The sequence below is a fragment of the Zeus faber genome, assembly GCF_960531495.2.
Source record: "Zeus faber genome assembly, chromosome: 13".
NCBI classification, from domain to species: Eukaryota; Metazoa; Chordata; class Actinopteri; order Zeiformes; family Zeidae; genus Zeus; species Zeus faber.
The window spans coordinates 28,198,083-28,210,036 of NC_137198.1; the positions used below are offsets into that span (position 1 = coordinate 28,198,083).

At 41.4% G+C, this 11,954-nt stretch overlaps 1 long non-coding RNA gene across 1 annotated transcript; it reads right to left on the bottom strand.

The window, feature by feature from the left end:
* Positions 1 to 898: 898 nt before the first annotated feature.
* Positions 899 to 4,469, bottom strand: LOC307239097. The gene is made up of 3 exons (XR_013844455.1): positions 3,749 to 4,469; positions 3,133 to 3,378; positions 899 to 1,547 (listed from the first exon to the last, which is right to left on the bottom strand). It is a non-coding gene; the product is annotated as an uncharacterized lncRNA (long non-coding RNA).
* Positions 4,470 to 11,954: the final 7,485 nt, after the last annotated feature.

The window sequence follows — 11,954 nt, forward strand, 5'->3', positions numbered from 1 at the left end:
GTGTTTGAGATATCATGTGGTTGAAGTTTGATCTACATCGATCTACATTTGGAGCAGGAATTGGTGAAAAAATGTTGCAAATTTACCTGAAGTTGCAGAACGTTGGCATACCATGATTAGTTTGTGGAGTAGGGCGCTGTTGAAACTATTCAGTTCTAAACTTTGTTCGTGGACGGACTAATCATTACAGAGGAGATTGGAGACCAATACTTCAGGTTAATAAAGTATTTAATATTGTACAAGAGGATCCAATGTTGTACAAGAGGAGCAGTTACAAAGCAACAACACAACATGATGTTAACGAGGAAGCGCTCAGTTGCCTATTTATAGGATGGAGACTCTGTTGCGTCATCAGCCGTTGGTTGGAACATGACGATCAAACAGTTCTTTGTGATCCATATGTTCCTTTGTGATTAGTTGCGTACATGTTGTCCGTACATGTTGTTCTTTTCTTCGCACGTAGTCTCTTGCGTACATGTTGTTCTTGCATGTAGTCACATGCGTGGTTTTGCATGTTCTTATTAGGACATAATGTCACAATACTTCAAAAGTTCAATTGAGGACACACAGAAATACAAAATTCTTATAACATTCCCTCCTGTTTATGCTTATAATAAGCATAACATATGTAAATTTTGTTACCAAGTGTGAGAGCGAAAACCCTGCCAGGCACTACATGATACGGTTCCAGAACTCATTATCCTTTTGGACAGGGAAACACTCTCACCGTCCCTCTGCCTAAGCGACCACCCACAGGTACTCCCTAACCTAATGGAGGTGAGCAAACAATTAATGCAAAACCTTTAACAAGATTCGAGATTCAAGAGGTTTATTCGTCACATACATATACATTCTTTCATACATATATGCAGTGAAATGTAATGCAACACACCCGGTGATTACACACAATATGTCAGAGGAAAATTTCTGTCTACTAGACCAACTAACTGATTCCTAAAACGTAATACAGTAAGTCGATTACTTATAGAATAAAATAAAAATATATAGAATAAAATGAAATAAAATAAAATGGAATAGATAAAGGGAATAGGCTTATGTTGTAACGGGTAGTACTCGTCGGAGACCCCCTCCATCTCCACGTCCTCCGCTAAATGGGCCACGTGATCATCATCGGGGTAGTTGGAGACCCCGTCCATCTCCTCGTCCTCCGCTAAATGGGCCACGTCCTCATCGGAGGAGGGACCCCCAGGGTCGACATCCTCCGCCTCTGAAACATCGCTGGAGGACGCAGACAATAGAGGTGGTGGGGTCTGCGGTCGGGAGGGTTGACCCGGTCTGGAGGGCTGGTCAGGATGGCACTGATGGAACTTCCTGATGAGGGTGTGGTCCAGAATGTGCCTCGCAGGGACCCAGGACCTCTCCTCCGGGCTGTAACCCTCCCAATCCACCAGGTACTGCAGGCCTCTCCCACGCCGGCGGGAACGTAGGAGACGGCGGACAGAGAAGGCAGGACCCCCGTCAATGAAGCGCGGAGGAGGCGGGGGAGGCGCCAAGGGGACCAGAGCACTCTCCCGGACTGGCTTGACCTTGGAGCACATTATACAGTACATGATGCACAATTTTTTTTGCCTAATTATGAAATCCATATGTTGTGAACTGACATTCAACCATATTAACCATGCCTCCTGTTGAGACATGGGTATTGCCATGTCTCAAAATAGCGGCAAATCTAAAAAGTGATTTAGGAAGGATCGGCTTTCCTTTTGGTCATTTCCAAATGCCATCGTCTATTTGTTTTCCCCCATTTCTATTCCACTATGTCTTCTCGTTTGCAGATGCTGTTTCCTGCATGTCTCTCAAAATGCTTCAAGAAGAGCTGGTATTAGTTCTGCATGTTTGATTGGTTTTCCTGTGGATGTAACCATCCCTCTGTTGTTCCATTGTGCTGCAAAAACATATAGCGTGAAGAAAGCATTTTGACTGTCTGTGTAGATAGTAACAATCTTTCCTTTACCTAAATTGCACGCTTCCGTCAGTGCAACTATTTCTGCTGCTTGTGCTGAGTAGTGTGGAGGCAGTAGTCCTGATTTTAGAACTTTGTCCTGTGTTACCACCGCATATCCACTTGTGTTAGATCTGTCTACATTTTTTCTTACACGAACCAACTAAATACATTGTTATTTCCGTGTTAGAGAATGGTGTGTCCGTTAAGTCTGGTCTAGGCAACACCACTTTCTCACTGTCTGATATACAGGCATGCATTTCTCCATCTACTTCTGTTGGTAAGAGTGTAGAGGGGTTTAGAGTGGTACATCTTTCTATGGTAAGATGAGGTTGTGACAATAGGATTGCCATGCAACTGAGGTGTCGTGCTGGAGATAGGAAAGCAATCTTATTTTTTAAGAGAAGCACTGCAATACCATGCGGAGCCTTTAGTGTCAGGGAGTGAAACAACACTATTGGAGCTGATTGTTGAATTGCGAGGGCTGCTGCCAGCACAGCTTGTAGGCACGGTGGTAATGCTCTTGCTATTGTATCTAATCTTGCTGAGTAGTGAGCGATTGGTCTTAATTTTACTCCCGAATGGTTGTGAACACTAGTCATGCCTAGGTATCTCACTATTGGTTTCCATAATTGGAGTTTTGGTTTACTCGCTTTGTGGCCTTGCTCGGCTAGGAATTTTAGTATAGCTATTGTGTCTTTCCTACGGTCTTGTTCTGTTTTTAAGGCGAGCAGAATATCGTCTACATATATTAGGAGTTGGCTCCGATTCGGCGGGTCAAAATTTGCTCGGTTGCATGATATCGCTTGTGCAAAGATGGTTGGGCTTTCACAGTATCCTTGTGGGATTCTTGTGTAGGTATACTTTTTTCCTCTTGAATTGAAAAGCAAACCAGAACTGGCAATCGTTATCTACTGGTAACGAAATAAATATGTTTGCTATCATTGAAAAATACTTAGCATTTGTTCTTAAATCATTCAACAGCGCATGGGGGTCTGGCACGGAGAAATGTGATCTTTTTATCTCCCACTATTAAAGACACATAGGGTTTCTGCTCATACAGGTTTAACATCATGTCTGCGTTTCCTAGGTTGAGAATTTCTTCTAAATCGCCTTCATCCAAGTCTGTGTGTGTGTGTGTGTGAGGGGTGTGTGTGTGGGTGCTTGACCTGTTTTTCTCTAGCAGTCATGCCAAATGCGAGTCATTGTTCGGTCTGGTTCCCCTTTCGCCTCCTCCTCCACCTCTTCGGCCTCCATGTTCCCTCCTTGATTGGCAATTTCTTGCCCAATGTCCAGGTTTGCCACAATTGTAGCAGACATTGTCTCTCTCATGTCCATTCCTCCTTGCCACTCCACCTCCTCCATCACTTCCACCACGTCCTCGCCAGGCACCTCGTCCTCGAGGTGCATTTCCTCTGAAATACACAGAAGGATAACCATCATTATTTTCATCCTCTCCTTCTTCCATTACAAAGGCGTCACTCACCTTCTTTTTCTTTTTTGTGCGTTGCACTCTTTCGGCATGCAGGGCATACTCCTTTTTGACGTGCAATCCTGCTGTGCCATGTCTGATTAGGTGCTTTTTAGCGAAAGCAGATAAACTTGGGTGCAAGTTGTTTAGATAGGCATTCTTTAATTGCATAATTATGCCACTATTAGCATCAAACACCCGCTCGAGTCGTTCAAGGAAAATCTTGACTGGCTCACCTTCTTCCTGGCAGCAATGGTTTATTTTTGCATCGAATTGTGGTAGTATTGGTGAGGAAAAAGGATTGTATGACTTACCGCTGCGAGTTATTCTTTTCGGGGTCTCGTCAGATTGGTACTGCCCTGGAAGAGCTGTGGGCTGTGGGCTGAGACGTGGTGGTTCGGAGCAGGAACTGGAGTGTAGAGCAGTGGATGAGGAGTGAGGACTGGAGGTTTAGGATAGGGTGGAGGATCGGGTTGGGGACCCCGAGGAACGTACTCATCATCATCCTCTCTCTTTTGTTTGTCTCGGCGGGAATAAAGAACAGGGTAAAGGTTATTAATTTCCTCCGACTTTTCTTGTTCCTGTCTTTCTTTTCTTTTACAACAACATGAACAGTTGTTGTCCATTTTTATATTTTATTTTATTTTATTTTTAGCGCTTTAACATAATCAACATTTAACATTTATCTTTTGTTAACATACACAAACAAACACAAACAAACAAATGCAAACAAACACAAACAAACACAAATGAACACAAACAAAAACAAACACAAACAAACACAGACAAACACAGCCGGCAATGTTATTTTATTATAATAATTTTTTTAAGCCCTACGTCCTTCCAAAGATGTCTTTGCGAGTCCCCGGCCTCGGAGTAACCTATCTTTTGTTAACTCAGGTCCTGGGGGATTAGTTTAAGCCTTTAGGCAGAGGGACCGAATTAACCTTACCTTTAGCCCTACGTCCTTCCAAAGACGTCTTTCTGAGTCCCCGACTTCGGAGTAACCTTACTTACAATTTGATGTTGAATCGTTTTCCTTACAATTTGATGTTAAATTGTTTTACCTTTAGGTGTTTTCTACTTGTCTCCAATTTAGCCCATTAATGTTTATAAGTAATAATTGTTTTACCTTTTGGGCGTTTTCCGTTTCGTGTCCCAGACACCAAAACCTTAATTTCCTCTGTAGTCCTGGCCCCGTCACTGCTCCGCTCTCCAGTGGAGCCTGGCCTCTTGCTCAAAACGGACCTCTAAACGGTCCACGGCTGAGGTCTTTCTATAGGAGTCCCAGACTCCCCCTTGCAAGGCTTCAGGTCCGATGCTCTGGAGAGAGGAGGCAGAATTAGAGCCCCACGTTGGGTGCCAATTTAATGTTAAAACTATTCAGTTCCTAACTTTGTTCGTGGACGGACTAATCGTTATAGAGGAGATCGGAGACCAATACTTCAGTATAAAGTATTTAATCTTGTACAAGAGGATCCAATGTTGTACAAGAGGAGCAGTTACAAAGCAACAACACAACTTGATGTTACCGAGGAAGTGCTCAGTTCTCTATAGAGAGCTATTTATAGGATGTAGACTCTGTTGCATCATCGGCCGTTGGAGTGCCTTTGGTTGAAACGTGATGATCAAACAGTTCTTGTGATCCATATGTTCCTTTGTGATTAGTTGTGTACATGTTGTCCGTACATGTTCTTCTTTTCTTCGCATGTAATCTCTTGCGTATATGTTGTTCTTGCATGTAGTCAATTGCGTACATGTTGTTCTTGCACGTAGTCACATGGTTATTCACGTTCTTATTAGGACATAATGTCACAATACTTCATAAGTTCAGTTGAGGACACACAGAAATACAAAATTCTCATATCAGGCGCTTTGTGACATTATCATCCAATTTGTTATATACATCCAGCAAGGTGCGCTCTGTATATTCGCTTGGTGTGTAGTGTGGTTGCTTCGTGCAGGATTCCCGCTGGTTTGGGACAAAAGACAGCTGGATCCAATGCTGCGTTCAATGGAAACTCTGACATTTGTAACTCGTTTTAGTTGTAATTCTTATGTAAAGACGAGTGACAGCACAAACTGATGGTACGTTCTGTAGCATAGTTTTCCGTTTACGTTCGAAAATTTGTAATTTGGTGTCAATACGAAGTGATGGTGTGTGTGACAGATCTGCCACAGGCCGCCTGAGTGGCGTTTTCAGGGCCCTCCAGCACAGAGACACAGACCGCGGAGTAGAGACACACCAGTTTATTGTAGCGTGTGGGCTAGGTGGAACAAGCCCCGGAGAAGACAGACAGCGTGTCATAACAAGGGCTCCTCTCCTGTGTTTGTGGGGGATGGGGGTTTTACCCGTTTCTAATCAGACCAATCAACGAGCCACAGGTATACACCCACACTGATCCTTGGCCCAATTACCTAGACCCAGGACAGGTGTGGCTGCTCATACGACACCATCTCCACACCACAGCTTGTTTGTTGGTAACTTGGAAAACTGTCATTCGTATCTAACACGACTAACCTGGACCCTGTGTCTTGCTGCCTGAAGATATATTTATTATTAATATTAGTGGTCCAGCCTCAAAGGAGCGGGAGCTCTTGTTTTTGTAAATGAAAAACAGATGTCAGTGGTGTATGGATAGCATGGATCTGACGCACTCACAGACAAGATGAATAGAATATGTATTCGGAGCAGTTCCGACATGCCATCATCTGAGTTTGATCACGATAGGTCCATTATTGTGGAATAACTTAGTAAAAAGCTGTATATTTTTATCATCGCCGCAACGTGTTCCCATGCACAAATAACAGGAAGCACAGGTCACGTGATAGCACTGCAGTCTAGTGATTGGTCAACAATCGGGACTTCACCAAGATGCAGATGCAGGTTCTAACATGGTGTCGTCCAAGTTTGATCCAGATCGTTTCATTACTCTGGAAGAGGTTTGTGATCAACAAGCGCAACCTCACCAAGATGGCACCACGCACAGATGTACAGTTCGCACCCAACAGAGAGGTCCTTGTGTTGTGTCATGTGGTGGCATTGCAGTCTAGTGATTAGTCAACAATTGAAACCTCACCAAGATAACGCCATGCAAAGATATAGTCCCCGATTGGCCTTGGAATAAATGAATATAAGATGCAAACTCTTAACCATACAGAGTTACAAAGTGCCAGGTATTATTTTATTACTATTAAGCGTTAATATGTTAAAAAAAAAAAATTGGTCAAAGTATTACCAGAAGACAATTGGAGTAAACTAAGCACAGTGTATTAAACATCATAAATATATACGCTCCTGGGGAGAACTGACACACACCAGAGTTTTACAGAATAATAACCCAATAACATCACCGTCAGAATTTATAGATATTTAGAGATATCAATGTATACAAACTTCCTGAATTATAATTACTGGCAACAATAACCATAAGAAAATATATAATACAAAGAACATGTATTTATTGTGTATGTGTTTTGAATATTCATTATTTTTGTGTTTTTTTGGGTTCCCTTCTAGATGCTTCAAAGATTTGTTACAATTACAAGAAGAAGAAGAATCTTTAATTATCACACAACACAGCACAACACATGCACACAGACACATGCTTTGATGGTGGCCGGTGAAATGGCTCCTCTGCTTTTGAACCATCCTGGCTTGTCCTTCCTCCGGGGGCACAGCCAGGAGCAGTGGGCAGCATACGTGGACGCGCCCGGGGACCAGCTGATAAGTGTCCATCGCTGGTCAGACAATGATGGGTGCATGTTTTTGGTGGGAGTCCTTACTGACGTGAGGTGGAGGAAACCCCATGTGAGCACGGGGAGAACATGCAAACTCCACACAGAAAGGCTCCTATTTGGGAGATAACCCGCCACCAAAATATGTAGCCCACTACACAAATTGATGTCATTATATATCCTCTACAACTGAAATCAGTTAAACCACTTACCTTAGTTTATTTATTCATTGGTTTATAAAATACATTATTGTGAAGGCATTTTTCTGTTCATTTAAAAAGTGCAATATAACTATTATGTTTTCCAAAATGAATTAATAATCAGGCCCAAAATATTGACTAAAATAATCATGATCATCATTTTAGCCATAATCATGCAGCCCTACTTCAGAATGATAACCGCGGTTAGTTGCGACAGCGGGAGCCCACCCACAGCCGCAAACACCACCCGATCATAGAGAGCCAAAGCGCACTCATCCATTGAACTTTAACGAAGGGCCGACTACCCTGAACTCTGTGTATTGTTGCCTCCAGATATATTTATTATTATTATTTATCCATTTAGTCATAGTTGTATAAAATTGTTAAATAAATATCCCGCCATCCGCGGTCATTTGATTAGTTAACAAAATTATATAACTGAATACAAAAAAATATGTTAATTAAAAAAATAATATTGTAAATATGATGGACTGATAAAGAGTTAAAAATTAGACACAACAAAGCTCACAGAGAACACGTTTATTGAGGTCGCTGTCTATCTGTCTGTCTCTCTCGAAATAAAATAATAAACCATCGTTATGCTGCAGTGGCAGAATAATTCCGTTAGAGGGCGGCACCAACAAGCGCCAGATTGTGGACAATCATTTGGCGCAGAAGGCCAAAAAAAATTCGACGAGTAGTTAGTGTATAGTCAGTGTATAGCCACACTTCTAAAACGTAACAAAAGGAAAACCACTTTCATATTCTTCAAATTATCTTCATCAAATCACAAAATAAAAATCTAAGTGAACTAATAAAAGCTGAAAGAATATGATCTAGAAATGTATATTATTAAATGTGCACTGCTTCTGAATAACCATATGGTTCTTGTTGGTACTTTCTAGGTATTTTCAAAATTATGTAAAAGTTCAGTCCTGACCTTGACAAATGTATTCAACGGTCTGCATTGATATAAACTACAAAGTCGCAGCACATAGTGGCTTTTTCTAAAATTCTCTGTCAGAAAAATTGTAATAAAATAAACATAATTATAGGTATATATCATATAGGCATTTTATGTTTATATATGCATTGTATATATGCCTGTTATTCAGCCGGGTTTAACCCTCAAGCCAACACACAATTGTCTGTATTTCCTTTTAACATTTCTAACATGCATCCACTCTCATCTCCTGTCTTTAAATACTATGAACTGTATATTTTATATTAGATTTTTTAGATAAGTGCTTTATATGGCTGCTTTATAAATACAGGTAATTGTAATTTATATAACAGAGCAGCAGTATAGGGTAATAACTTCAACAGTGACATTTTCATGACATTTCACTGCATATATGTACGACCGTATGTGTATGTATGTGACAAATAATCTCTTGAACTTGAACTTGAACTTGGACAAGAACAAGCTCAACATTGCCATGACAACACCCGGCCACAAGGGTACGCTATTGAAGCAAGCCTCCGACACCAGGCTCTCATCAGGACCCCTTGAAAAAACATTATATAATATTAAAAAAAGAAAAATAATAATAATAATAAAAAACAAATATATATGTAAATATTATATTTATAATTTATTTATTTAATACTATTCTTTATTTAAATAACTATTCCCATGTTAAGATTACAACTGATGTTTCTCCTCTCCACTCTGTCAACAGGTGAAAAATGATTGAATGGAATGATTTAAGGAATACAATTTTGATTTGTATAGAGTAAGTTGTATAACAGTGAACATGTTTAAACCTTAATTTTATTACGAACTACTTTAAATAAATGTATGCGTAAATCAAGGAACCATATGTATGTAACACAACTACATTGGGGGGACACAGGGGACTTAATGGATATGTTGCCTATTTTTCAAGGCCTAAAATGTTGCTTTCCATCATTTATCTGTCCATAGCACAACCTTACTGAAGGCTTTGATGTTGAGAAATGTACCACTCTGCTGCAGCATCTCACTGTGGTCGAATGCAGTCCTATGGGGCAAACATTTAAGATATTTTTTTCGTTTGGTTAACTTTTGAATAATATCCATTTTTTTTCCAACTATTTTTGCAGTACATCTAAAGCGTAGCGTTGGCTACAATAGTTTGCCAGTAGGACTTCACGTTTGTAGTCCCTTAGATGCCCTGTGTAAACGCACCTAAAGCCCATTGAGGATGCATTGAGATCCGATCGCTCAGACCACATTCAGTTGTGTGTCTGGACCACATATGGCTGCATTCTTTTAGCAGTGTAATCTCGAATGTGTCCTGGGCCACATCGAATGCCCGCTTAGTCAACTGACAACCTCTGTGTGCTGTAAGCGGAAGTACATACTCATTGCATCAACGGCGTCATATTAAAGCGCAACAAGAACAAGAAGAAGAAGCCGCGACAACAGGCAATTGATTCTCGTGGATGGAGTACACAGGAAAGACATTGAAATTTGGGAAACAAACAAAAATGAATACATCTAAAATAAAAACACTGGAAATCTTGTCTAGAGGAGAAAAAAAACTCCTCTCCAATTCTGAGTTATGTTCACGTTTTGTTCCATACAAGTAAGAAAATGCAGAAACTAAATAAGTCTGTTGCTCCTGAACCCTGCACTGTTTACAGTACAGACAGCACTAAAATTTCAGTCTGTATTGTTTTGATTTTTCCCGTGCACAAAGATCTTCACATTAGGTCTTTGCAAATGGAAATGGTGTACGTGTATTTGCCTAAGGAGCAGGGATGTTGGATCAAATCACAAGTGGTTATTCGAGACGCATGTAGAGACCTTCTAATTCCAGGAGTGAACAGATGTACTTAGAGCTGTCCACTTGTGATCGGATCACTCAAGACGCATGTTAATGCCAGGTGTAAACAGGGCCTTACTCTCTTGAGGGATGTAGCCAAAAGAGACGATTTGCAGATGTGCAACGCAGTCAATAGAGCCATGAAAAAATGGATAAAATGCATGCTTTGCCACCATTTTCTTTCCCAGTATAACATACACTGATCAGCCACAACATTAAAACCACCTATATAATATTGTGTAAGTCCCCCTCATGCCGCCAAAATAGCTCTGACCCTTTGAGGCATGGACTCCACAAGACCTCTCAAGGTGTCCCGTGGTATCTGGCACCAAGGCGTTAGCAGCAGATCCTTTATATCCTTTATCCTCTACATGACTTTCAAAGTCGTCAGATCATAGTTCACACTACACAAGTTTCTGTCTTGTGATTGGGAATCTTGCAGTCTTGTGGTTCTCACACTACAGTCTGGAACCCCAGGAATCCCAGATGAGTCTGTTGGGTCTCCAAAATACCTTTTGTCAGGAAAACACAAGAGAACTGACACCAGAAATCACGCGCTACCATGCGCAGTACAGAATTATTATTTTTTTATAGTATTGATCACTTAAAAAAAATGAATAAAAGCAAAAGTTAAATAAGAAATATGTTAAAAACCTAGAGAAGAAATGTAAAAAAGGTATGTTGTGTGTTTCTGGCTGCTGCTCTGTGCACTGCCATCTCCTCTTCTCGAGTGTGAAATCATAGCTATGATTTTTTTCCGATCTGGAGCTTTGCTCGGCGATCTACAAAAACTTGTCAACTAGTGGAAAATAAACCCAGTATAACGTAGTCTGAACTCTGCGTAAGTTGGGGAGTGTGGCCCCCATGAATCGTGCCTGTTGTTCCAGCACATCCCACAGATGCTCGATCGGATTGAGATTTGGGGTATTAGGAGGCCAAGTCAACACCTTGAACGTTGAACCTGTTCCACAAACCATTCCTGAACAATTTTTGCAGTGTGGCAGGGCGCATTATCCTCCTGAGTGAGGCCACTACCATCAGGGAATACCTTTGCCATGAAGGGGTGTACTTGGTCTGCAACAATGTTTAGGTAGGTGCTATGTGTCAAAGGAACATTCACATGAATGCCAGGACCCAAGGTTTCCCAGCAGAACATTACCCAGAGCATCACACTGCCGTGCCTTCTTGCCATCGTCCATCCTGTTGCCATCTCTTCCCCAGGTAAATGATGCACACGCACCCGGCCATCCACAGGATGTGGGGTGGCTACGCAGCCCCATACGCAGCAATCTGTGATGCACTGTGTGTTCTGACACCTTTCTATCATAGCCAACATGAACTATTTTAGGAATTTGTGCTACAGTGGCTCCTCTGTGAGATTGGACCACAAGGGCTAGACTTCCCTCCCCACCCACATCAATGAGCCTTGGGTGCCCATGACCCTGTCGCCGGTTGTTCTTCCTTGGACCACTTTGAGAGGTACTAACCACTGCATACCAGTAACACCCAACAAGACCTGTCGTTTTGGAGATGCTCTGACCCAGTCATCTAGACATCACAATTTGGCTCTTGTCAAAGTCACTCAGATCCTTACACTTGCCCATTGTTCCTGCTTCCAACACAACTTCAAAAACTGACTGTTCACTTCCTGCCTAATATATCCCACCCCTTGACAGGTGCTATTGGAACTAGATGATCAATTGTATTCACTTCACCTGTCAGTGGTTTTAATGTTGTGGTTAATCAGTGTATAACACAATAACAAAAATGTT